General features: G+C 49.3%; 1 long non-coding RNA gene across 1 annotated transcript in view; it reads right to left on the reverse strand.

Annotated features, from left to right (window-relative positions):
• Nucleotides 1-1,198: 1,198 nt before the first annotated feature.
• Nucleotides 1,199-27,771, reverse strand: part of LOC144753375 (uncharacterized) — a 117,312-nt gene continuing 90,739 nt past the window's right edge. Inside the window, exon 3 of the long non-coding RNA XR_013594322.1 lies at nucleotides 1,199-1,640. This is a non-coding gene — a long non-coding RNA (uncharacterized LOC144753375). The remainder of the gene's footprint in view (nucleotides 1,641-27,771) is intronic.

The following is a 27,771-nucleotide window of genomic DNA, read 5'->3' on the forward strand; positions in this document are numbered from 1 at the left end:
GGGGAAAGTGTGTCGTCCAGTTTGGGCCCCCTTAACTGTGCCTTTTCTGGCGAGTAGTCTGAAATCCCTCTCGTGCCGATGGGTTGCAGAACAAAAGAGACCCATGTGAGTTTACAGCGTAAAGATGTAATCCAACCTAGCGTAGCTACCGTGGGAGGCAGAGTAACATGGTCAGCGACTAGCTGCCGCCTCCCCCCCAATCCGGCACCCAACACCCAGGAACGTGGACACGAGACGTGTTTTACTTTTTGGAAGGCGGGCGCTAGTCGCCCGGCCGTATTTATTAAAGTATGAAACAAAGAAGCCCCGAACGCGGGGCACAGCGTTCAGCGAGGGAGCGTCCAGGGACAAGGGGGTCTCCTGGGCGCTCCCCACCTCTTATTCCCGAGGGGCCGGGTGGCCCCTCCTATCGCCCGCCCCCCCCGACCCGGAACCAGTCCATTGAATCCGGGTCAGGAGGGGCGCCGGCCAATCGGCGGTGGGCCGCGCCCCAGGGCACGCCCCCACCGTCGAAGGACCGAGGGGGAGAGGAGGTGAGGCGGTCGCCGCGCCGCCATGCGTGCGGGGGGGCCGAGGGCCCCCCCTTTTCATATTTATACTGTTGCTGTGTGGGGTTATTTTCACCAGCATATATCCGTTAGTCCCATTGCTTCTACAAACCCCTGCAGAGGTTCCTTACCTGGCCCCGCCCTGTTACATGTCATTCTATCCTTGCTGGGTCCAAGGCCGCATTAAAATCTCCTCCCAGTACCAGTACTCCCCTCAGCATTTCTAGCCCGGCTCCCAGTAGTACACTGACTGCCGGCTGCATTAGGAGGCCGCACGCCGGATATTTTGTCTCAGGCCTCTGTTGTATGCATCTGCGCTTCTGCGGTCTCAGCTATCCGGTGCCGATCGGGAGCTGGGGTAGCCTTCACACTCTTTCTCCGCTACTCCTGGGGGTCGCACCCTCCATTCCTCGATTGTCCCAGGCCAGTACTGATCTTTGGATCGGATTTCTAGGACCAAAACCGTGGTCTTGGCACCGAGCTCTGCTGGTTTGCAGCTATTAGAGTTGGCGCTGGAGTCACCCCCGGTACCTGATAACTACATGTTCTAAAGTCAAACCAAGCCACGTACAGCGAAATACACCCTTAATATTTCTTACAATCAAGAGAGTACTAAGATGTGAAGGGTCACAAAAAAATTAAGAAAGGAGTTGACTAAGTAAACTTTATTTATTAACCATATTACAGAAGGAAAATACATTTGAAATATTTTGAAAAAAACAGTATTTAAATAAGTTAAAGAACATCGTTTCAGTGCCACACCTGCTAGATACCACTAGTGCTGAGTTTTTATGTTTATGCATTACTTCATTACCAGTCTTGTAAGAAAGATTATGTTATACAAATAGTAGGTATGATCCATACGTAAACTTTATAATAAAACTAAAAATGTTAAGACGTGCTAATAAAGAATAACACATAGGGTGAAATGTAACAGTATTAGTCCCAGATACTGTGCTGAGGTCCTGTGTTGTTATCTTAACCTTCAGGTAATTCTGGTCATCTTAAAAATTCTGGTAAACTGAACACAGCAGTGGTGGCAGAATAGACTTTGAAATTGTCCAAACTCTTCAGACATGTGATCTGTTATTTCTGCAAAACAAAAGTGATGAAACAATTGAGCTAATGGAAAACAGTTTTTTTTAAATGTGCAGGCAAGAATATATAACTGGCACTATAACCTAAGGACTCACAGCCTCTGTATGTCGAAAACATGCCAATGTGACAACGGTGAAGACAATCGGATTGCCTACCTGCAATAAAACCATGGATGTGATCACATGAGGTTTCCTCATATATGGCTCAATTGTACCGGCCCCCAATTTTTCCATCATCTTTATTTATTGTTTTGGAAGACAAAGCATAACCACCGGCAGTGTCTACAACATTTTCTTTTATGACTCTTTGATACTGTTATTTTTACATTATTTCGATATTCTAGCTTGTATGAGATTTGCTTTCACACACATTTCACTTCTATGTTTTTTAGGTGTCCAATTGACCGGAATCCCCTCAAGGTAACACCTTTGAACACTAGCTTCCTCTGTCACTGTTGGTATTTACAGGTTTTCTTTGTCAATGGAAGTTGCACTTGGTAAGTAGAGAGGGGGACAACCAATTCCCCCTCCTACCTCGCCAGACTATCTACCATGTTGGCCACTTCTGCTATCTAGTCAGGAGCATTCATGTGATTTTCATGTGGTGCTCCTCTACCAAGGTCCAAATCAACAAGAATCCCTCCAATATTAATGAGTGTTGCTTATCAGACCTCTTGAACTAAGCCTGGGTAACTTCCAGCTTCAGAAAGCAGACATCTGAACATTTTGGTATAGATTAAATTATCAGCACTTTCCAATTTGGTTTGCTGCCAAGTCTAGTGTGATTTGTACTTTTGCTATGGAGATTATCTCAAGAACAAAGTAGCGTCAACCTTAAATCCCTGAGCCAGGATTCTGCAAAGGTCATCATAACAAGGATGTTTAAGAGTCTGCTGTCGAGAATGGTCATATGAACACTCCTGCAGATTAGTGCTCTATATTAGATATCATGGATGGCTTGTCATGGATAGCCAGAATCATTAAAAAACCTAATGCCTCACAGAAAACATTACTAAACCAGGTAGCAGGCTATTCCTGCTTGTTACATTTGTGTACAAGTCCTCAATATGATAAAGGAAAATCGATACATCTTGGAAAAATATTTGAATATTTCTGCATGCACGCCAGAAATTAAAGAAGCTGGCAGCTTGAAGTTTGTGATCACGAACAGTGGCTTAAGGAAAAAGGAAAGTACTTCTCTTGTCTGATGACAGACGACAACTGCCAAAGGATGGGAAAGTGGGTTGGTGTTCTGCACAGATCCAAAAAGGCATTTTCCATTACTTATGACCAACATCAAAACTCTTTTTTAAAAAGTATCTTAACATAGTGCAAACTTCAGTCTAGAGAACAGCTGAGCAGGACACAGAGCACATTTTTAATCTAGCAAGAGATTGTAAAATTCCAGGTACTGTGCACAGATTTTATGGGATGTGTAGTCCCTTTAATAAAACCAGGATACGGTGGGGGGCGGGGGAGGGGCTCGGGGTGGGGGTGGGTGGAGGTTAATGGAATTAGGAGAATCCAAGAAAACCCAAATCCAAGAAAACCCAAACTATTGTGTTTTTTGTGATGCTACATCTTTACATTAATAATGTAACCAAAGAAGACGGCCAAGAAAAATAACTGTCTCCGTCGAACGAGAGAAACATATGTGATCGTGTTGAATACCAACACAAAAGTGTTAAAATAACTTGACTCTAACAAAAGTATACAAGCATAGCAATGCAATAGTTCTCGCGTTTGTAAAAGTTAAAGCTACTGGCACTATAAATTATAATGTGTTTTTATTTATATTTTTTAGTTTACAGTGGAGTGGGTACTTAACAAAAAAACGTCATCGTGCATCAAGTAGTTTTCAGGCATAAATAAAAATATCAAGATGACTCTAGCTCATCGTAAAGTAGCACGGAGGGTTAATGTGCCTGCTGCAAAGTACATGTACCATCCAGATCAAAGAACTGAGGGCCCGATTATGTTGGTGGTAGGACCGCCACCGACAACCCGTTGGTGGCGGTCCCACTGCCATCGGAAACCTATATTCCGCCTGCCTTATCACCAAGGCGGTGGGTGGTTGGCAGTCGAAATGACCCACTGCCAGACATCCGACAGGCTCCTTGAGCCTGCTGGTCCATCGGAAGGAAATACAATCCCTACAATGGTGTTGGTGCTTACTAGGCACTACCCTAGGAATCATGATGTCCCTTTCCGCCTGCCTTTTCATGGCAGTTAACCGGCAATGAAAAGGCAGGTGGAAAGGTACTTTGGGGGTCCGTAGTGGGCTCTCCTTCCCCACTGGCCCTAAGCTGTGGGTTTTGGAGGGCACCTATGGTGCTCCCCTACATATCCCTGCACCATGTGGCAGGCATCACATGGTGCCTGCCACGCAGTGCAGGGATATGTAAAGTGTCCCCTTTTTTCATTGCAGCGGGTGCTGCATCCAGCAATACCCGCTGCAATGCAAAAGATAGGCATTGCGACCACTGTGGTGGCGGTCACATCCTAATGGCTCTGGTGAGACTTCCGACAGTGGTCCAGTTTACTATAGGGTGGCAATCATACGAAAGTCAGACCACCATCCTAATCAGCACTCGAGTGCGAGTGAACTATGAGTAGCACTATAAAATGAATTGTACATCAGAGAGAGGCTATGGAGAGATGAGATGCACTGTTGGAGAGTGGTAGTGAGGGAATTCATGGAGAAAGAGGATCTGGGGGAGGAGAGTGCCAAAAAAGACTGCTGTAACGGCTGCCCCCAGCTCTCGAGCCGGGCCTGACTGGGAGTGTTAGTGCCCCCCCTTCCTGAAGTACAGGTCTAGTTGCTTCCCTGGACCCCATCCATCGATCCAGTTCTTGGTGTGGTGCAGTAATGTGCAATATCAGAAAAAAATTACAGAATCAGAAAGATATGTGATGGGGAGAAGGTAAGTTGCATGAGGGAAAAGAAGAAAAGAGATGTGGTAGGAAGAAAGTGGGGCTATAGTGGAAGAGGTGGGAGGGGAAGACAGACAGTGTGGTGTGAAGCGAAAGTGTTTGGATGATTGTTACATGGGACTACAGTAAAACTGCAAGATAAACAAATCCGGGCTACAAGACATCCGGAGGGATGTCATGGAAATTGGAGGACGGGTGGACGACCTTTCATCGCACGATGGACGCAAGAACGGAAGACAACAAAAGTCTCTGGTGTTGGATGGCAGAGCTGGAAGACCAAAACATCAATCTACAGCTCAAGCAGGTAGACCTAGAAAATCGAAGTCAGCTTAAAAATCTTTGCATCAGGGGTCCCACGTGGAGCAGAAGGCGAAGACATCTTGACCTTCACGGTGGACCTCCTGCAGGCGATCCGGGAAAACGACAAAACCTCTCCGCCTGCTCTGGATAAAGCCAAAGGGCGCCCAGACTTCATCCCAGAGATACTCACACAGGTCCATTTATTTGATGAAAAAGAAGCTCCTGAAAAAGATCCAATGAGCCACAGCCTTGACATACAACGGATACTCAATCCAAATCTTCCAAGACATAGCACCAGCCACACTACGCAGACGCAAGGATTTTAACCCCGTTATGGACAAACTGCATGAACTTAAAATCAAGTACCAGTGGGGCCATCCCTTTGCGCTGATCCTCTTGGGAGGGCAAATGCTGAATCCTTCGCTTGCTCAGAGGAGCAAAACAGCTTCTTCTTCTCCCTTTGGATCATGGGGAGTTCTGACCCCCATCCCCCATGTGGACGCCCCAGAAAGCTTTCCTGTTAGGAATGGTCTACTGCCCCGCCGCCTAAGTACAGGAAGCACCCCCAAAGACCAGGACTCATCTCAGGCCAAGACATTATTAATCACATCCGGACCCTGAATGACTCTCCCACAACCTCGACCTTCTGGTCAAACGGAATGACTTAACTGGGCACATTCATATCTCTAATTCCTCAAGGCTTAATCTGGTTTCCTACAGTAAAGTCTACGCAAGAGGGCCCACATATACGCAACAGGATCTAGTATCCCAGGGCGGTGGTTGGATGAGACTCTTCTACTATGGAAACATGGGTGAACTTATCTCTACAATGGGCCCCTCACTCTCGCCCTTGACTACTTTGACACCTGCTCTTCGCTCCTTCCGAGGCGTGCTGGCGGGTCTGTATCTCGTGCAGTGGGCTGCCAGAAGCGGAGACTTGGAAATCTGCTTACGCCTGCCACTTTTCCCCACGACTACAGTGTCACATAGACGAATGACTTCTTCAGAATGACCCGTTCTGTGAACTGTGGGCTATTCCTTCGATGACACTGAACTTGGTTGGCCCTGTTGGCCGTTTGTTGTTGATGATATTATCCCTACCTCTTCTTCCTTCCAACATCTCTTCCCCCTAGATGGGTCTATCGAGAGGAAGACATAGCCGGATTTCTCTAACCAGACTAGTCTACTACATAACTTGAGGAACCCATCCTCACTTAAGCGGCATAATACACACTCTCACACATATCATTATCTCTGGCTGACCCAAATATGGGCTAGTATTTACTTAAGCGACCTATAAACTCCTTACTTGTTGATACTCCTACCGAGATGTCAATGATGTCTCCCTTTAAACTTCTTTAGCTCAATGTGAAGGAACATAACACTCCCAATGAGAGATGCCAGGTCTGTCGCTACTTGCTTCTACAAGACCCTGACAATATATTCCTCCAGGAGATCCACCATGTCTCCGCAGACACTCGTCTCATGACACACCCTAAATATCCACCACAATATTGGGGTTGTTTCTCTTCCAAAACCGCTGGAGTAGTACTAATACTGAGGGCTTGTTTCGCGGGGAGGACTCCCGGAGTGGTGTAGGACACCAAGGGTAATTTTCCTAAACTTCAAATACAATGGGGCACACAACCTTTGACTCTACTAAACCTTTATGCACCTAATTAAGCCCAGGGCATGTTCCTGCGCTCCCAAGTACAAAACCTGCTAAAACCTTTAGAAGAGGTGATTATCTTCGGAGGAGACTTCAATTTGGTGTGGGACCCTGACTGGGACCGCAGCGTACCATCATATCAGGGCACGGGGCTATGTTGGTGGCTCTTAAGAATACTATCAATGACTTAGGTCTATTAGATGCCTAGACATACCTCCACTCTGACATCGAAGACTATTCATTCTTTTCCCATTTCCATTGCTCATATTTGCAAATTGACCATTATTTCCTTTCCCTCCAACTGATTTCTTTTTTAATTGTTGCGGAGATGTCTGACATCTCAATCTCTGATCACGCCCATGTCTCGATTTCTCTCCATCTTCCCAACATAAAGCGAGTGCACACTCCGATGGAGACTCCCTCCTCATGTCCTGTGCGATCCAGTTGATGTGGCAGACATACAGAAAGAGATTGAGGCCTTCTTCATTGCCAATAACACCTCTGACACTTTGGAATCTGTCAGATGGGATATCTTCAAGGCCACTATTCGGGGAGTTATCTCTTCTATTGCTATAGCCTGCTCCCGGAGGCTCGTTTCCTCGAGTCAACACTCTCTGACGACATTAAAGAGTTAGAGCGAAATGATCATCAACAACCCTAGCTACAAAAAGGGGGCGCTAGGTGGCGCACGAGCGGAATGGCCGCGGCTTGCTGAGGCTCCCGCCGTCCGACTCAAGATCCGTTACTTATCCTTACTCATATCACCCCAAAGACACCTAAAAAAATAGCGGCTGGGCGAATTAAGGACCGGCGGACACATTACCGAGATAGCTGCCTGTACACCTTTATATCGGCCTCCGGTCACGGACAGCGGGTGTTGCAGACGACGAGGCTCTGTGGAGGATGCGGGCCGAGCCCCGCAAAGGAGATATCACAGGCGGTGGGCTAACCGCTGATAACTAAATCGATTCGGCGGAAAAACAGTGACGTGCACACGGCAACCAACAGTGAGTTGGTAGCTGTAACAGAGATATAAAAAGTACAATTTGTAAGAGACTGCAATGACGACTTGAGTGACTTAAAATGGCGGCCATAGACTCCAGGGTATAATATTCGCACACGGCCCGCTTGCTGAACATCTACCGATAGTGCGACTGGAAGTTGTGGATGTGTAAGGCCAGTACTCAGGATTTTAATAAGGAGATATATCACCCGGTGGGAGCACAATCCTGGCAAAATGCTTGTTCTGAGTACGAGGAGAAGGATTGAGAAATTATGGCAGTGAAGCACTAAATGTTTGTGTCTGCGGAGCTGGACCGCCGCTAGGAGGTACGTCCTCAAGTATAATATTCCCAGTGGATGCGCTCCGTGTGACCTGAGAGCGGTGTATTGGACACTTCCATTAAAAAAAAAAAACGGCAAAATGGCGGCGGCATCGAGAGCGCATTAGCGTAAATGGCTCCTCTGGTTGCGGTGCTATGCACAGGTAGGACCTACTGCGGGCTGAGTGTGACGTGGGACCACGACTGGTCTGCTGTAAACCCTCAGGAAAGAACGCACCGAAGTACAAGGGCAGGAGCTGATGAGTTCATGATATAAATAACCACCCTGCTTTGTTCGTTTTGGGGAGAGTGTTATACTAAAACAACTGCAGCACTGGAACACGCTGTATTTGCTACTGAGTTTCAACGACTTGTAGAGAGGTTTAGGAACGGTGCCATTACGATTACACTGTACACAAGGACACTTCTCAAGTTCTTTTTCTGGTGGTGGGAGGCTTAAGTTCTATAGCACGCATTGCAAATCTTGAAGCAGTTACCACCAGGCATACGCTCCGTGAGCAGGGCATAATGGGCAGACCGGACCCCAGGCAGCCACGTATTACCTTTGACAATAAGAGAATGAGCAAAAAAACGCCAGAGGTCGATGAGGAACGACGGAAGGACATGTCGAGCACACCGGCGTCACCATCTGAGTTGGATTTGCACACCATACTCACAGAGATGCGACAAGGGTTTGCTACGATTGGAGAAAAAGTGGACACGCTTGGATAATATAGCGCATAAATTGGATGGCCATGAGGGTCGACTGAAGGAGGCGGAACAACGCATTTCTGACACCGAGGATGTCACTGAACAACTTTAAAAAGTGGTCACCCAAATGGATAAACTTATGCGCATAATTGATGCAAAGAATGAGGACATGGAAGCTCGCAGCAGACGGAATAACATTCAAATTCTGAATATTCCGGGGAGCACCAACACTGGCTGCTTAGAGACCTATGTTGAGAAGATGCTGACAGTGCTTACTGCGGAGGGTGATCTGTCAGCGCAATTTATAATTGAGAGAGCACACCGGACTCTGGGACCACGACCAAAACCCGGACTGCCACCGAGACCTATAGTGGCTAGGCTGCTCAATTACCGGGATCGAGATGCCGTCCTTAAGGTGGCGAGGGAGAAAAAGCAACTTAGCTATGATGGAATGTCGGTTCAGATCCTCCCGGACTTCACAGCCAAAGTGCAGGAAGAACGCCGCAAATTTGTCCAAGTGAAACAGAAACTACGAACTGCACAGATAGATTATGCACTTTTATACCTGGCCAAGTTGCGAATAACATATCCAGGGAAGCAATCGTTTCATACCACACCGTAATCAGTGGCAAGTTCTTAAAGCATCTGAAAACCCGAAACAAAGACCAGAATGGAGAGGATGATTTGGACGAAGGGGCGCTGCCCGGGGTGGAATGACAACAGGATGTGGGGATATGAACTATCCTCTTGTTATGCTGCCCGATGTGTCCAGAGGTCTGCTGATGAGCAGAGGCATAACCGTGATGTACCGGGAATGTAATGTATAAATGGACATTTGCTTAATATGACGAGAAGGGCTGCTGGGGGGCTATACACCAAGAACCAGGTGATGAAGTGTTGAAGTGGTTATTTTGTTATTCTAAGTCGGACACCCCTGCTTTAAGCCGTTATGGGTCTCCATTCATAGCAGGGTTAGAGTGCGCCACTTAGTAGAGCACCACAATGGGCATACCCCAACGAGTTGTTGAGTTGAATTCGGGGGGAAAGGGAGGGATGGAGGGATCTTCTGCTGGCATGATTGGGATGCTACAGTGGGGGGGTGGGGGACAGTTGAATGGTTGTTGTTTACAGAGGTGGGAGGATGGGGTTGTGCAACAGATGGGTTTTTATATATCAATTTATGTGAACTACTTCGGATGCAGGTGCATCTCAATATGCGGATGCAGGTTCAAGGGAAAAGAGAGAAGCTCAGGGATATATTGCTTATGTGGATTGACCTTTTGAATTATGATGACAGCTGATCAACGAACTTCAAAAATGTCTGTATTGTCCTGGAATATAAGGGGTTTAAATGATGCCAGGAGGGGGCATGGCCAAGATGGCGGCCTGATCGGACGTGTCTCTACGAGGCTCTCCGGCCCTGAACCCCAAAGCTCCCTTCTAACTGAGTGAGATACCCCCCAAAAGCACTAATTCCATAGCCGGGGACGACACGCTTGGCACCGGTGCCTCCCCGCTGAAGTTTCGGTCTGCGCTGCCTCCCGGAGCCTGGATACACCCGCCAGGAGCTCCCGCCGATAAACGTCAGAGAAATGGCGTCCGTGGGCGCTCGCCGGCCGGAGTGAGCCCAGAGCCCTGTGACCCGAGACGGAGCAGTCGGGAGGACAGACGTGGACCCTGCTGATGCCACTGGTGAAAAATCGGGGACCGCGAAGCTGACCTCCAGTCGATACGGGCGGCGGAGGGGCCGGCCTGCGGCAGCACGGACAGCTGGACCACTCGAGCCCCCGGCTTGGGGCCTAGTCTGGGAGGAGACCGGAGCTGGAAAACTGCTCCCCGAGCACTTGCAGACCCCCTGGGGAAACTTCAGACCCCCGACAAGGAGAGCAGCAGCCCCCCCCCCCGCTGCTGAGAGACTGAGCCCACATAGAGGTGAGCAGGGCATGCAGCGACGAGGGTGACGGACTGGGCCTCAACCCAAGGAGACCGCGGTCGCGCCCTAGAGGACTGAGGCGGGGCGGCCCTGCACGCCACCGATTGGCAAGGTCCCTCGGAGACTAGCGAATCTACCTGCCCCTCGACAAGGGGCTGGAGCCGGCGAACCCCGATCTAGGCCTGCTTCGGGGGGACACCAACGGCCGGGATCAAGGCGCCATTTTCCGCCTAGAAAGACTACGGAGTAGACACCTCCAGCCATTTGGGGAGCGCCAACACTCCACGACCGCTGACCACGCTGGGGTCCCCGGGAAGGGATCCGACCACGGCGATAATCCCCCAGAACCAGCACCCACTACGGGGGATCGGCCACGAGGCTCCCATACCCCGGCCACGCAGACGTGGACACAGCGGATCCCGACCGGCTCCCCAGCCCGCACCTTTCAGGCCAGGCGGACGGCCCAACGGAGACACCGACCGGGAAATAAAGCATTTACCGCCGCCGAGCCAAATTAAGGTGCCTCGCTGGTTCCCCCCCTGGACATTGCGTCTGGCTCTGACAGTTGGCTCAGACCCGGCTCACCACAGGACGACCCCCAGGCACCCCGGCCACGCAAGACTACGTGCCGACTCCAGCACCTAACACACGACGGGCCCTGAGACTCCGTGACAGATCAACGGCCCCAGCAGGAGTTACTCCCGACGTTGCCATAGCGCCATCTGCGCCCTCCTTGACTCTTACGCCGGAGCACCTAAGACGCCATACACCGGCGACATGGCACACGCGGGACGCAAGGGATCCCGTAATATCGTGGACCTACTCCACAAAAGCGCGCCAAAAGGGGAGAAAGCCCAGACAACGGCGTCCCCGAAGACTCCAGCCAGCCCCCAAGGACAGGATGACGAGACCGCCCCCATCACCAAAGCCTTCCTAGCCTCCCTCTTTAACACCCTGAGGGACGACTTCCAACCCCTGAAACAGGAACTGGCGGGAGAACAACGGGAGCTGCGTCGAGATCTGGATGGCCTGGGCGAGCGCGTGGCGACGGTGGAAGAGGCAGACCAGTCCCGCAGCATGGAGGTAGAGCGGCTGCAACAAGAGATTCTCCGCCTTCAAGACCAGCAAGTGGATCTGCAGGCACACTCGGAAGACCTTGAGAACCGCTCTCGGCGGAACAACATACGGGTCCGAGGGGTCCCGTTGAAGTCCGAGGGGAACAGTATGGTCGGATATCTGCAGGACCTATTCCGGGAGATCCTGGGGGAATCTGAGGAGTTTGATATACGGATTGACCGTGCACATAGAGTCGGTATGGCACGAAGAGCACCGCCCCCCCCTGGACATACTGGCCTTCCTCCCGGACTTCTCCTTGAAGGAGCGTATATTGAGAGAGGCCCGATCGAAAAACAACCAATTCACTTCCGGGACGAACCCATAGCCCTTTTTCAAGACCTCTCCACCATCACCCTACAGAAACGTAAATTTGCGACGAATTGCGACGAACTTTCTGAGAGACAATGGAATACCTTACTCCTGGGGGCACCCGTTTCGTATGATCTTTAGATGGAAAGGATCACTGCACCAGCTCAAATCACTCCGCGACACGTGTGCTTTACTAGACATCGACATGCCGAAGGACACGGGATCTAGAGAAGCATCCCCAGGCAGATCACAAGATGGGCCCTCGCGACGATCAGGTGAGGGTTGGCAGACAGTACGGCGGAGGTGATCCCCGAGGTCCATCCCGAAACCTGACCCTGCCACAGTCGCCCAAGAACAGGAGGCGGCAGTGCAAGAAGTAGCGGATAACACAGCGACCAAACTGTAAGACAATATTATTCAGGGGTATAACTTCACACTGTAGCTTTGCCTGGGGGGAAGGGCCGAGGAGCCACTGATTCGGCCGCTGCCACGTTACCCTCCACAGTGACTTACTACGGACCTGCGCTATGCACAAGTAGGCCCGAGACTATGAGTAGTTCTTTTCTCAGGGGTTGTATTGGGGAGGTTGGGGGGGGCAAACATGGGTGTTGGGGGGAACTTTGTTGGGATTTGGGAAGTTCTGTGGGGTGGGTTGGGAAGGGGGGGTTGGTTCGGGGACGGGGATGTGTAGGAGAGTGGGTGGGTTGTCCAGTGCTCCGTTCTATACACAACGGTCGTAGCCCGACCCCGATGTCTCACACCTCATCAGGCGTGCTAACCAGCCAGTCCAAATCCTATAGACACCATGCCACCTACCACCCTTAAAATTCTAACCCTGAATGTCCGGGGTCTCAACAGTCCTGTCAAAAGGCGCGCCATTTTGTCCCTGCTAGAAAACTCACAGGCAGACATCTGTCTTCTGCAAGAAACACACTTGATGACGCGTGATTGCCACCGACTACGGTCCCGAAAATTCCCTATTCAGCTCTTTTCCTCGGGCCCCAATAAGACCGGTGGAGTGGCGATTTTAGTAGCACAGGCGTTTAAAGTTAAAGTCTTACACAAATGCGCAGAACAGAAAGGGAGGCTGTTAGCGTACCGCTTTGCTCTGGGAGGCCTACTGTTCACCATCGGGTCCATTTACAGTCCGTCCCAACGAAGGCCAAGAGCGCTTCCTCCAATCAGCCCTCACTGACATTACCGTCACCCCAGACAGACACATCCTACTGGGAGGGGACTTCAATATGGTGTTTAACACAGTTTTAGATAGGTCAGCGCAACGTTCTCCCCAGGCCGGGACTTTCTCCACCAACTGCACAGACCGACTCACTGAGCTGGACCTCCATGACCTTTGGCGTCGCACTCACCCAAATGACAGAAAATATTCTTATTACTCTAACGCACATGAGACCTACGCAAGACTAGATCACCTCTTAGCCTCTGGCCCGGTCTGCACACTAGCCACCTCGACAGAGATAGGAGTGCTCTCACTCTCAGACCACGCGCCGGTTACCACCACCCTTACGTTACCACCTACCTCAAATCCCCTCAGGGTATGGCGCCTTCGGGACACTTTACTACATAGAAAGGAGGTAGTGAAACGCATTCAGGACGCAATCCGCGACTACCAGTCACACAACGCTAACGGGGACACGACGCAGGCGACGCAGTGGGCAGCCATGAAAGCAGTGCTCCGAGGAGAATTTATAGCCATCTCCACAGCGGAGAATAAAGATAGGCAGCTCAAGCGAGACGAACTTACCCTCCGGGTGCGGGAGTTAGAACGCATCCACCAGCGGACGGGGGCCCCCCCGAATTTGGAAACAGCTTAAAACGGCCAGAAACCTCCTGTCCGCGCTAGACATGGATCGGGCAGAATACCCAGCCTTACGGCTGAGACATGCCTATTACACGGGAGGGGATAGGAGCGGCAGGCTGCTGGCAAGCAGACTCCGTGTCTTGCGTCATCAACAGACGGTGAAAGAGCTTTCCCGCTCCGATGGGGCGACGGTCACGGAAGATGTAGAGATAGCGGAAACGTTTTGAGATTTCTACACCTCTCTCTATGCCGGGGATCATCTTGACGGCCAGGCGGCGGCCGAGTAGCTAGACTCAGTGGCGCTCCCCTCCTTGGAGCCCTCGCAGGCGGAATATCTCGACAGAGACATCCGCATAGAGAAAGTGATATCGGCCATAGCTAAACTTAAACCAGGAAAGGCCCCAGGGCCTGACTGCTTCACAGGTCTTTTCTATAAGACCTTTTGCACTATTTTAGCCCCGATCCTCACCCGTCTGTTTAACACTTTCTCAGAGCTGGGGGCTCTCCCCCGAGACCTCCTGCGGGCGTCTCTCTCAGTCATCCCCAAACCAGGGAAAGACAAATCCAAATGCAGCTCGTACCGTCCCATCTCGCTACTTAACGTCGACCTCAAACTGTACACGAGCATTTTGGCGTCCCGACTGGGCCCCCATCTGCTAGGCCTCATAGACCCAGACCAGGCAGGATTCATACCGGACCGCCAAACGGTTGACCACACCAAGCGAGTTACTCACCTTATAGAGAAGACCTCCCGAACTCCCGGGGAACGTATGCTACTGGCGGTTGATGCCGAAAAGGCATTCAACCGAGTCCACTGGCCATACCTAGAGATGGTCCTGAAGAAAATTGGCATCGGTGAGAAATTCTGCACCTTCATCTTTAATTGCTATACATTTCCTACAGCAGTGGTCCGAGTTAACGGCTACAGCTCCCGGAGCTTTCCCATTGAGAGGGGCACGAGGCAGGGCTGCCCTCTGTCGCCCCTGCTCTTTGCCCTCTATATGGAGCCACTAGTCCAGAGGATCCGCCAAAACACCGCGGTGACGGGGATAAAATTTGGTGGCTACACACATACCATAAGCCTACACGCGGATGACGTCTTGCTCACACTTGACAACCCACGGACGGCCCCCCCCGCAAGCTTGGTGGAACTGGAGGATTTCGCAGCAGTGGCTGGCTTCAAAATGAATGCTGATAAATCATTGGCCCTTGACCTTTCCCTGAAACCCACCACCAGGGAATACCTGCAGACCACCCTTCCTCTCCAGTGGGCGTCAGAGGCAGTGCCCTATCTAGGGATCCAGGTGACCTCCACACTCCCTGCAATGACAGCGGTTAATTACGCCACGCTCCAAAAGAAGGTTCGCAAGGAGCTGGGCCGATGGAGAAGCCTTCCCCTCTCGTGGCTGGGCAGAATTGCGGCTGTCAAAATGACAATTCTACATCAAATTCTGTACCTCTTCCGGGCATTGCCGCTCCAGCCGCCCACCGGATGGCTCCGGCAAACGCAGGCAGATCTCGCCCGCTTTATTTGGCAGGGCCGGAAGCCGAGGATGCGAAAGGCCCTGTCCATGCTTGCCCCTGAAGAGGGGGGGTTAGGTATACCGGACCTACGCAAGTATTTCCAAGCGGCGCAACTACGTTATTTGGTGGAATGGAGCAGGTGGGAGTCCGAAAAACCCTGGTTATTCCAGGATCAAGCGATAGCGGGACGTCCACTTCAGGAAATCCCATTCCTTCACAGAGCAGCCCAACCGACTAATCTCTACGCATCATTCGTCACACGGGTCCCGTTACAAGCGTCGGATGCCACTAACGTGGTACACGATCTCACCACTTTTCCCTCGCCACTTACACCTCTAGCCGACAACCCAGACTTCACCCCAGGTATGGCAAAGGGGGCTTACACCCACTGGTGGTCAGCGGGATGCCGCTGCCTCTGTCACATTTATGGCCCGGAGGGCGTGCTCCCCTTCCCCCTCTTCCGACAAGAATACAACTTCCCTGAAACGGAACGCATGCGTTACCTTCAGGTTTGCCATTGGGCCCTACAGCCACAGGTGAGGGAGACAGCCGACCGACACTTCCGGCCGTACGAGAGATGGCTAATGACTCGCACCTCAGACACCAAACTCATATCCGACATTTACAAATTCCTCCAACCACAATCAACCCATCTTTACAATCCGGGAAGGGAGCGTTGGGAGAGGGAACTAGGCAGGACCCTGAGCCACAAAGAATGGAGTCAAATATCCTACCGAGCGCGACACTCGACATACCACTCAGGACTTACTGAGAACCTAACTAAGGTGACCACGTACTGGTACTATACGCCAGAACGCGTTAGTGAAATGGATCATAGCAAAGACAAGAACTGCTGGAGTGGTTGCGGACACTTGGGCACATTACTGCACATCCTATGGGACTGCCCCCTGATACACCCATATTGGACACAAGTGATTGATGACGTAGATACACATTTCCACACCGAACTGCCCCGCTTTCCTGCCTACATCATACTTGGGCTCCCTAATTCATTAACATACCCCCTACACTCGCGAAGAGGACGCCAAATGGCCATCGCCCTAGGCTCAGCGATCCAAAACATCCTGATACACTGGTGCACTGCTACCATCCCCTCCACTACAGGTTGGCTTCACCGGCTGTGGGGGGTGTTGGGGATGGAGAAGATGTCCCTTACACTAGCCGGAGACAAAGATCAATTTGACGAGCTTTGGCAACCATTCCGCACTCTACTGATCACTGAATTCAGAAAACTTACATGCCCACGGTATCTCCGTTTGTTACGTCTCACGGAACCGGAGGAAGAGGCCTAACGCTGGGGAAACGAAGGGACTCCGAACTGAGGCCTGACGGGGTGACACAGGGGGAGAAGGACTTGAGCACTGGACGGGGGGGGTGGGGAGGGGGTTAGGGGAAGTTGGGGGGGAGGGGGATAGGGTGTTTCCACCTGGTTGGCACGATGCACTTTTCCTTACAGATCAACGCAGCAACAGATCTAATGAGTACTGGACTGTCATAATGATTTCCTTGTGCCCTATCCGTACCCTTCTCAGGCGTATTATTGCTGTTGATGTTGAACTGTCTACTCTGAATGATTTGCCTTCCAGGTGCAAATTTCAAATAAAAAAGAGTTAAACCTAAATGATGCCAGGAAAGGTAGAAATGTACTGGCATACTTGGAGCAGCACCACATACAAATTGGGTTATTGCAAGAAACACATTTGAGCCCACGTTCCACCTACACCTTTACTAGTAAATGGGCAACTGTTAGAAGTTTTTCTTCATACTCAGCATACGCCAGAGGTGGCGCTATATTGATTAAAAAATCGGTACCGTTTGCGAAGCTTGGTGATATAACAGATCCTGATGGACGTTTCGTATTACTATGAGGCCGACTTGGCATTGAAACAGTGACAATAGTGAATTGCTATGCTCCTAATACAGATACACCTGAATTCTTCACAAATTTATGGGGTAAAATACTCGGCATAGGCTCAATGCATATTATATGGGGGGGAGATTTCAATGTGACATTGGTTCCTGGATTGGACAGATCTGAGGGTTGTCCCCAGTATAACATACAAGCCAGGGATGCACTACAAGGCATAATTGAGGAAGGAAGATTGATAGATAGCTGGCGCTTTGTTCATGCTGAGCTTCGTGAGGAAACACATTTCACAGCACATGCTTACACTTGGGCTAGACTAGATTACTGCCTACTATCTCGAGGGCTGAGTGTTGATTTGGGCAAGGTTGCCCACTTGCCGAGGTCTTACTCAGACCACTGTCCAGTGTTGGTACAAATATGTTTACCAGGATACGATAGGGCAAAGCCCGCATGGCGTATGCAACCATCGGCATTACTAGATGAAGTGTTTAAAACAGAGTTAGGTGAGGAGATTGTAGATTTTTTTCCTGGAAATAAGGGATCGGTTGGAAGCGTGGAAACCATTTGGGAAGCGTTTAAAGTGACGGTAAGAGGCTATTACATTTCCAAAAGCTTTGGGGTACTTAGAGACATCCAAGGCACCATTAAAAAATTAGAAGGAGAATTGAAAGGCTTGGAAGCGCAGATGATACAAGAAACAACGGGGCACATACACAAAGAATTTAGGGACAAACTCACGCAATATGAGGAGGAAGCAGCCAGGGAAGCTAAATTTAGGGGCAAACACTGGCGCGCACGGCAATACTGTGAGGGAGAGAGGCCTGGAAGAGCACTGACAGAGGTCACTAGACACCCGCGCCGTAATACACACATACTGGAGATAAATACACCGGCGGGAAGGACATGCCAAGACACAAAAGGGATTCTAACCTTGTTTCACACACACTATAGTGGCTTATATTCTACAGAACAGGCGGGTGATGTACGGTTTGAAGAGTTCTTAGACGATGTAGCACTGTGTTGGCTCAGTGACACGGAGAGGCAATTTCTTAGTGCCCCGATCGAATTAGACGAAATACGGGATGCGATTATGTCTTTAGCTAACGGCAAAGCGACTGGGCTGGATGGCTTACCGGACGAATTTTATAAATGTTATATTGAAACAATGGCTCCTGTGCTGAAGGAGGTTTTCGAGGAATCACTTGAGGTCGGTATACTACCCGGTACAATGAGGGAGGTGGTTATTACTTCTCTTTTAAAGCCAGGAAAGGAACCCACAGAATGCGATTCGTATAGGCCACTCTCGCTTATAAATTGCGATGCAAAGATATTGGCTAAAGTTCTTGCGACCAGGCTATCGTTGCTCATGACTAGTATAGTGCTTCCGGACCAGGCAGGGTTTGTTCCTGGTAGGTCCAATAATCACAACCTGCGCACCCTATTCTCTCTGATTCAAACAATAGCACCAGATTTTCCTGTAGCTGCTGTGTTCCTTGATGCCACAAAAGCATTTGATTCAGTAGAATGGTGTTACCTCTTTGCAGTGCTGAACAGATTGGGTTTCTCTAAATCATTTCTCGCATGGGTCAAGCTGCTCTATACCGATCCCACGGCGAGAGTACTTATTAACGGCGAACTATCGGCCCCGATCTCAATCACAAGAGGTACCAGACAGGGGTGCCCCCTATCCCCTTTACTGTTCGCAATTGCGATTGAACTCCTGACATGTCGTATACGACAGCTGCACAAACGGAGCGCATTTAAATGCTTTCAGCGGCAAATTGATGTGTCGCTATATGCCGATGACTTGACGCTGTATGTCACAGATCCCCAAGAAAACCTTAATCCATTGCTGCGGGAATTCTTAGTATTTGACCGATTATCTGGAATACAAATAAATTAGAGGAAATCACAGTTCTTCCCCTTGACTCCGGCAGTGCCCCGATTTCAGCTAGATTATCCACTGGAATGGTGTAGCTCTGACCTCCGATATCTAGGCATTCGGGTGACTACTGTAAAGGAAGAAACACTACGGTTAAATTATGGCACTGCCATCACTAAATTAACTGACGACGTTGCACGTTGGATATCATTGCCCTTATCTATGGCGGGAAGGGCCTCGCTAATAAAAATGGTGATCCTGCCTCGTTTCTTATACCTCTTTCAAAATATCCCATACTACCCGGGTGCTTTTTAAAAAAAAACCTTTGCGCTCGGAATTGTTGAAATTGTTTTGGGGTGGCAAACAGCCGAGACTAACATGGTCTGTCATCACACAACCATATGCCAATGGAGGGTTTGATGTCCCTGATTTTATGGTATATTAGCTAAGTGCTCAGGCACAATATGCTTACCATTGGTTTACACCCACGCCGTTCATGCCACAATTAGCGGTAGAGGATTGGATAGCGCGACCTCTCCCATTGAAATGTATCATTCATGGTCCAGCTAATGCTATAGAAACACCTGCTACTACGGTGACATGTACAGTGGATGCATGGACACGGATCGTACGTATGCTACCCGTTGCCCTGTTATACGCACCTTCTTTGCCGCTTGTTTATCATCCCCTACGTTCGCTGTTGCAGGAAGGAGGATTTCGTACAATGTGTCGAAGATTAAACATGAACAATTGGGGAGACCTCTTTGTCAATGGGCAGTTGAAGACTCGGGAACAGATGTTCCAGGGCACTCAACCTGCGCCTTTAGAACTCTTCTATTATGTTAGATTACAACAGGGCTTAAGGAGTGTCTTACCGCAATTTCCGGATGAGCCAGACATAGTAATGCCACTGCATGTTATGCTTACATCTGTGGATGGGCGACATATGGTCTCTCACCTTTACCAGAGCATTCGGCTGCAATGCGAAAGCAGGGAAAGCACGACTCTCAAAAATTGGAGTGTGGATATCGGCATGGAGATCACTGAATCACAATGGGCATATTGCTGTGGCATCACTGCCAATATCTCCTCAAGCTGTAGACTCAAAATTATTCATTATAAGTTTCTGCAAAGGATGTATTATACACCGACAAAGAAGATGAGATTCCAATTAGCAGACAATGACAGATGTGAGCGGTGTAATGTGGAGGGGGCAGGATTCCTACACTTAGCATTGGACTGCCCAGTGATATATAACTATTGGACCCAGGTTCACATGGCACTTCAAGAGATACTTAGGGACACAATTGATAGAAATCCACTCATTATGCTGTTGGGATACACAATGCAGACGCCTAAGTCCACTAGAAAGTTCGTTGACATAGCACTCTTGATGGCAAAACGAAGGGTTGCATGTCAGTGGGGGAGGGGAAGAGCCCCGAAATTTAAGGGCTGGCTGAATGATCTTATTTATTGCCAAGACCAGAATACTGTATATGCAGAAACACAGCCGCTACGCAATAGGGCTAAGGACATATGGGATCCTTTGAGGGGGTACCTAACGGCTACTGCAGATCCCTCAGATGACGAGAGTAGGAAGGCAGTGGAAATTGTCGTGGAAGAACGGGATGGGGGTCACTGATTCATTATTCACGGATAACAATTTTCACTGAGGTACAATGATACTCTTACATGGCATTGGACTGTGTGGGAATACCGTGCTTTGGTATCTTGCAAATCATGACTGTGTTGGGTCGTCTTATGGGCAGTAAGAAGAACTATGTTTGAGGCTTGTTAAACTGAATGATGAAGGATATTGCTGAAGCATGGATTACTATGACAATTTACGGTGATGCAGATACTGCCATTATTAGCAACTACTGATTAATGATGCATAAAATGTCTTCGTGTCCATGTACATCTCCTGTGTAATGTGAAGCTGTCGAAATATGTAGAGCTGTACTCTCAATGTCCTTGATACCTTTAAAAACGCATCTGTACTAAGTTTTCTAAGTTTTAAAAATTTATAAATAAAGGTTTTTAATAAAACCCTAGCTACAAAACAAAAAACAGCTTGCAGCACTGCAAGGCCAGCTACGCCTATACTGCACAAACAAAGCAGAACACTCCTTACTAGCCCGTAAACAACATTTTTATACGGGTGGGGATAAGGTGGGTAAGTGCCTTGCACGACGCCTGCGGACCCAAGCTACGCGCACCCACATGTCCAAGCTTAGGCAACCAGACAGCTCTCGGGCCACATCTGAACTCGATAAAGGCCTAACACTCTAAAACTTCTACAACGATCTGGATGAAGCCAAACCTTGTGCCCTGGAGAATATCTCCCCCTCCTTTGATTCATGCTCCTCAGAACCTATCAGCTCGAAAAGAAGAGATAGCAAAAGCACTAAAACAGCTCCCAAAAGGGAAACCCCCCGGGCCTGATTGTCTCATTGTTGCTTTTTATCGCACCTTTTATCGGCATCTCCAAAATCACCTTCTTCCCCATTTTAATAATTTTACCGACACCACTGGATCACTCCAACCATGTTAGAAGCAGAAGTAGTGCTGGTCCCAAAAGCAGGTAAAGACCCCTCTCTTTGCACATCTTATCTACCCATTGCTGCCGACGTAGGTCAGTGCGCTAGCTGTTGCAGAGCTTTAGGCTATTTTTAGAGGTGGGTTCTCAGCTCCTGGTGACTATTGCGGCGAGTCAGGCTGCCTGGAAATCACTTTGCGCTTGCCTCCTCTGTGTGTGTGTCTATCTGCTCTGGTGTGATTATCGACACCTGATGCTTATTTTAACACTGTTACTCTAATACTGTTTTTGGATGTATGACATTACAACGCATGCTTTTACATTGCATGCTTTTACAACGCGGTTTTTACAACGCATACCATTACAACGCATAGTGCTTTTAGGTGCTGGATAGTGAATTGTTTAATTTACTATTCCAACTCCAGTCCCCGTGAATAGTAGGGAAGGTGTTGGATAGTACATTAAACCTATTCCCTATCCTAGAGCGCCCCCCAGCGCAATGCGTTGTAATGGTTTGCGTTGTAAAAGTTGCGTTCTAAAGGCTCTGCGTGGTAAAAGTTGCGTTGTAAAGGTTGTTTACCACTGTTTTTACTCACTTACCTGCTGCCTCATTTGCTCCTGACCCCGTTCCGCCGCGGCTGTGTGCCGATCGAGCGGAGGGTCATTTAGTGAGCAACACGCCCACACTACTGCCTGCCCGCCACGCTGCCGACGTAGGTCAGCGCGCTAGCGGTTCCCTCTCCTCGGGCTATTTTAGATGGTCATTTGGCGGAAGCGCAGCGGGCACGCCGACTTCGCGCAGAAGTCGCGCCAAAGTCATGCCCGTCTGCGCCCGTCCGCGGCCGGCCACGCCCAGCGGCCACTCCTCATGACCATTTGGCCACCTACTCCCGTACGGACCGCCTCGCCCTTCAACATTCAGGTCCCCTGGACTCTCGTGCAGCTGGTGCTGCCCAAAACTGTGGTATCTTTATCCACCCCAAACTTATCGCCAGGTATTCGAGATGTCTGTGTCCCGACACGACATTCTCTCTCTTCTACCATCTTATCTGGTGTAGGGTCCACTGGCCCTCTCTCTCTAGCGGTCGTATATCTCAATACTCGTTCGCTGGTGAAACACCAGCTTGAGATTTTCCAGCTGCTGGATGATGATAAAGTGGACATCCTCTTACTTTCTGAAACCTGGCTTACGGATGACTCCGTGCCGGACATCCCTGCTGCTATTCCTACTGGGTATTACATCTTACAGTTCAATAGGTCCGGGGGGAGAGCCGGTGGCGGGGTCGCTGCTATCATCCGATCCCAGCTTAAGTTCACTGCCGTGGAAACTCTCACCATTGTCAAAACTGACTGTCTCACTCTTAAATTTTCCTCTTCTAGGTCCTCATTTATTTGTGTTCTGGCTTATAGACCCCCTCACAGCACGCCTCTTTTCCTTGAACAGTTTGGCGAACTGATCTCTAGGCTAGTTATTAACCCCGCCAAAATTCTCATTGTCTGCGATTTTAATTACTGGCCAACTGACCCCCGGCAGAGTACTATCTCCGAGGAATTCACTGATCTCCTACTTGGTATGAATTGCAGCCAACATATCACTGTAGCTACCCATAACAAAGGTCATATTCTCGACCAAGTGTGGACGACCAACCTTGACATCTCTTCCCTTTCAGTGTTTCCTTGCTCCTGGTCCGATCATTCTTTTATTTCATTTTCTATTAACCTCACTTTGCCCATCCTCCCTATCCCTGTCACCAACTTTACTGCCCGCAACTGGAAACGTGTTAATCCTGCAGAATTTCACGCCATTCTAGTTTCTACTGCCCCTAGGGACCAGGCTTCGCTGTCCGATCAGGCCTGTCTCCTCGAGCAATGGTTGGCATCTGCTAGTGACAAAGTGTCCCCCTTAAAAACTATAAAAACCAAACGTCCCCATGATGCCCAGCGTTGGTTTACAGACCAATTAAAATCAGACAAACTGGTCCTCCGCCAAGCGGAGCGCCACTGGAGGCGCAACTATGATCCTACCTCCAAAACGGAGTATATGGACCTATTGAAACAATATAAAAAATCTATTTTATCGGCCAAAACTTCCTATTTTCCCCAGAAAATTTTGGATTCTGCTTCCAAAGCAAAGCCTATTTTCGCCATTGTCGAGGAGCTCACTTTGCCTGACCGTGTCACGGCCCAACCCTTACCTTCTCAGGCTCTTTGCGACTCTTTGAATCTGTATTTCACTGAAAAAATTGTTACCATTAAAAATAACATCCCTCCCCGTCCTCTTCCGTTCCACCTCCCCTGCCCCCTATGAACCCCTGTCGATTTGATGTTTTCCCTCCAATTTCCTTGGCCGAGTTCACGTCTGTGTTACATTTGGTGAGCTCTGGCTTCCCTAACGATTGTTGTCCCCCGCAAATACTTAGATATTTTTTTGGCCTGTCCTGATCCCCCTTTGTCACTTCTCAATAAATCTCTAGCCTCTGGCATTGTCCCAGCCTCTTTCAAACAGGCGTTCGTACTACCTATATTAAAAAAGTCTGGTGCTGACCCCTCGGTCATGAGCAACTTTCGACCGATTTCCCTCTTGCCCTACCTGGGGAAAATCCTGGAGACATACGTCACCCGCTGCCTCAGTGCATTCATCGAGAGCTCTGCCTTTCTGGACAATCAGCAAGCGGGCTTTCGGCCAGCGGATTCCACCGAAGCTGTTATTGTGGCTGTGATGGATGCATTGAGACAGGGCGCCGACAACAATATCGCCCAAGCCCTGGTGCTGCTGGACCTGTCGGCGGCGTTTGACACGGTCGATCATGCCATCCTGATCGACCGTGAGAGCCATTCAAGGCGTGGCTCTCTCCTGGATTACATCTTTTCTTCACCAGCGCTCTCAAGCAGTTCATCTATCCACCTATTCTGCGTCTTATTCCCCTTTATCCTGCGGAGTCCCTCAGGGCTCTGCGCTGTCGCCACTTTTGTTTAATCTTTATATGCAGCCCCTCCTGGCCTCTTTTCATCACACCCCTGTTACTATTTTTAATTATGCGGATGATTTACAATTGATATTTCCACTTCATCCCTCCCCCTCTTCCTCTTTTAATTTTCAATCTACCATGCTTGTGATCTCCGAGTGGATGCACTACAGTCAGCTTAAGTTGAATCCTAACAAAACTGAGTTGGTGCTGACGGGCGGACCAGCCAATCCCTGGACCTCCAGTTATTGGCCCCCCTCTCTTGGGCCTTCACCTTCTCCCATCAACTCGGTAAAGAGTCTAGGCATTATTATATCTAGTGACCTGTCCATGAGGCCTCAAATCAATGCAGTAACATCTTCCTGTTTCTTCCACCTCCGCAGGATCTGCAAAATTCGTAGATTTCCCAGTACTGAGGCACTCACCCTTGTTATCATGGCTCTGATCACCTCGCGTCTAGACTACGCCAATAGTCTCTATGTTGGTATTCCTGCCTACCATCTCCATCGGTTGCAGCTGGTGCAAAACCAGGCGGCCAGGCTGATCTTCCATCAGTCCAAATTCCAACATGTCTCGCCCCTGATGAGAAGATTGCACTGGCTCCCGGTGGTCTATCGTTGCCAGTTCAAACTGGGCTGTACTGTTTTTAAGGCCCTCGCTGATCGTGCCCCTGCTTTTACTACCTCCAGTCTTCAGCGCTACACCCCCTCTAGAGACCTTTGGTCGGCCTCTCACAACTTGTTGCTCATCCCAAGGTTTAAACGTAAAAAGCACGGAGGCTCGTGTTTTTCCTTTTTGGCCCCCACCATGTGGAATTCTCTCCCACCTCCCTCAGGCTTTGCCTTCGGTATGATTGTTTCTGCAAACTACTCAAGACTCATCTCTTTCAGTTAGCTTATTGAGTTCCCTGTTGTCCTTTCCCTCCGCATATGTTTTGAGCGCCATGAAACCATTTGGTGACCGTGCGCGGTATAAAAATATTTTAACATAACATAACATTGCCCTCTTAAATATCGACGTGAAGAACTATTCAAAGATCCTTGCAAATCAATTGGAGCCTTATCTACCTGGTATTATCAACCCAGACCAGGTCAGATTTATCCGCCACCGCCAGGGCGCAGACAATGTTTGTCATATAGCCCACCTTATCAAAAAAGTTCAATGCTGCGACATACCTGCCTGGTGTCATTGGACACAGAGAAGGCATTTGATCGTATAGACTGCCACTTTCTAAGGGAGGTCCTACACTGAGTAGGATTAGGCCCTACCATGATCTCCAGGCTGATGGTCCCTTACACTCAACCGACCACGCGTATCCGCATCAATGGCCGCCTCACTCCTCCCATTGCTATACATAGGGGCGCTAGACAAGGGTGCCCGCTATCCCCACTCTTATTTGCCCTGGTGGTGGATCCTCTAGCAATTGCAGTACGCCAATCACCTACCATCTCGGGCATTCGTTTTGCAGGATATGAACACAAGATTTCTCTATTTGCAGACGACCTTCTTTTGTCTCTTACTACTCCGGCCTCATCTCTTCCAGAATTAGCGTCACTCCTGCACTCCTTTGAAGAAGCCTTGGGCTTCAGGATCAACTTAGCCAAATTCCATGCCTTGAATCCCAATTAAAATGGCCTGAGAGTTTGATAAGATACTTAGGATTGGACCTGACTCCCTCACTATCTTCTTGCACCCATGCCAACTGGCAAAGCTACAGATGCACCATTCTTGAAGATATCCGTAGATGGCGAAACCTCCCCTTCTCTTGGCTAAGTAAAATTAACACTTGCAAGATGTCTCTCCTTCCGTAGGTGCTATACTTATTCCAAACCCTCCATACCACAATCCCACAAACCGATATTCAATCCCTCTAACGTGATCTAACCACCTTCATCTGGGGTAAAGACCGCCCGCGTTTTCCACCAAAGTTTTGATGCCCCGCGATCGGGGGAGGGGGGGGATGATTTAGCGTGCCCTAAGCTCCTTGAATATTTGGTCCTGCTCTCTACATCTCGGAATGGGTGGTCCTAGAAAGCGAAAAACACTGTTCCACATGGACCGAGCTGTTACGTGTAGGCCCTTTAGGACTTAGCTGGGCTCACCCCCATAGTGCATACATAGTTACCCCTACAAAAACGGTCCTAGACATATGGGACAAGCTTGCAGTATCTGGGGGCTTAACCTCATTCCCATCCCCAACACCCCTATAGCACGCAACCCCATTTTTCCGCCTGCCCTTCAACCTCACGCCTTCCAACCTTGTACGGAAGGCAAGTGTTGCATAATCCAGGACTTATTTCAGGGGCCAAATTTATCACTTTTGAACAGTGCAAAAAATCATTTCACCTTACAGACAATGCAAGAATGCAATATTATCAACTCAGACACTGGCTGCTCTCCCCGGCATACATACAAGGAGCTACTAAATTCCTTACTCCCTTTAAAGCCCTATTCTGGGCCTTCGAGGGATCTAGGGGATAGATCTCTAACACATACATAGTCCTACCACATATACAACAACCTCAACCCCACACATACCAAAACAAATGGAATCTGGATCTTGGCTGGGAGGTCTCCCCAGAGAACTGGGACCGACTATTGCGAGATATACCTAAAAGATATAAAAGCATTCCCCAACTCAAATCGGCCTATAAACTTCTGACATGTTGGTACTTTACCCCCAGCCGCATCCAGAAGATGATTCCGGGCTTCCCCCCAACATGTTAGAGATGTCAGAGAGGAACGGGTGGCTTCATCGACATCTGGTGGTCTTGCCACAGCCTGATGTTTTATAGGAAGCTGATCCTTAGTTATATTAAAGATACAGTAGGATTTCCCATACCCAGCTCTCTGACAGTGACTCTGTTGGGCATTAGACCCTCACAATTAACAGCTATGACACACTCAGATTTGCACCTAATAGCACAAATGCGGGGTCAGCATGACAGAGAATAGATTTATATTGGAAGAAACCCATCCCGCCACCTATTGTGATGCAGTTTCTTTGGCTGTGACATGTCGTGGCCCTAGAGTTACTTCTGCCCATTTTAATCACACAGGCACCAAGTTCACCCACACTTGGGAACCATATATTCAGCACCTATCCCAGATAGAGAACTCTCGCTTTACCCCTCAACATCTTCGAGTGCTGCAGCTATTCGAAGATTCCCTTCTACCTTACTCAAGAGGTGCACATCAGTCTTCCCCTACTCCA

Source organism: Lissotriton helveticus, chromosome 5_1 (genome assembly GCF_964261635.1).
Source record: "Lissotriton helveticus chromosome 5_1, aLisHel1.1, whole genome shotgun sequence".
Classification (NCBI taxonomy): Eukaryota; Metazoa; Chordata; class Amphibia; order Caudata; family Salamandridae; genus Lissotriton; species Lissotriton helveticus.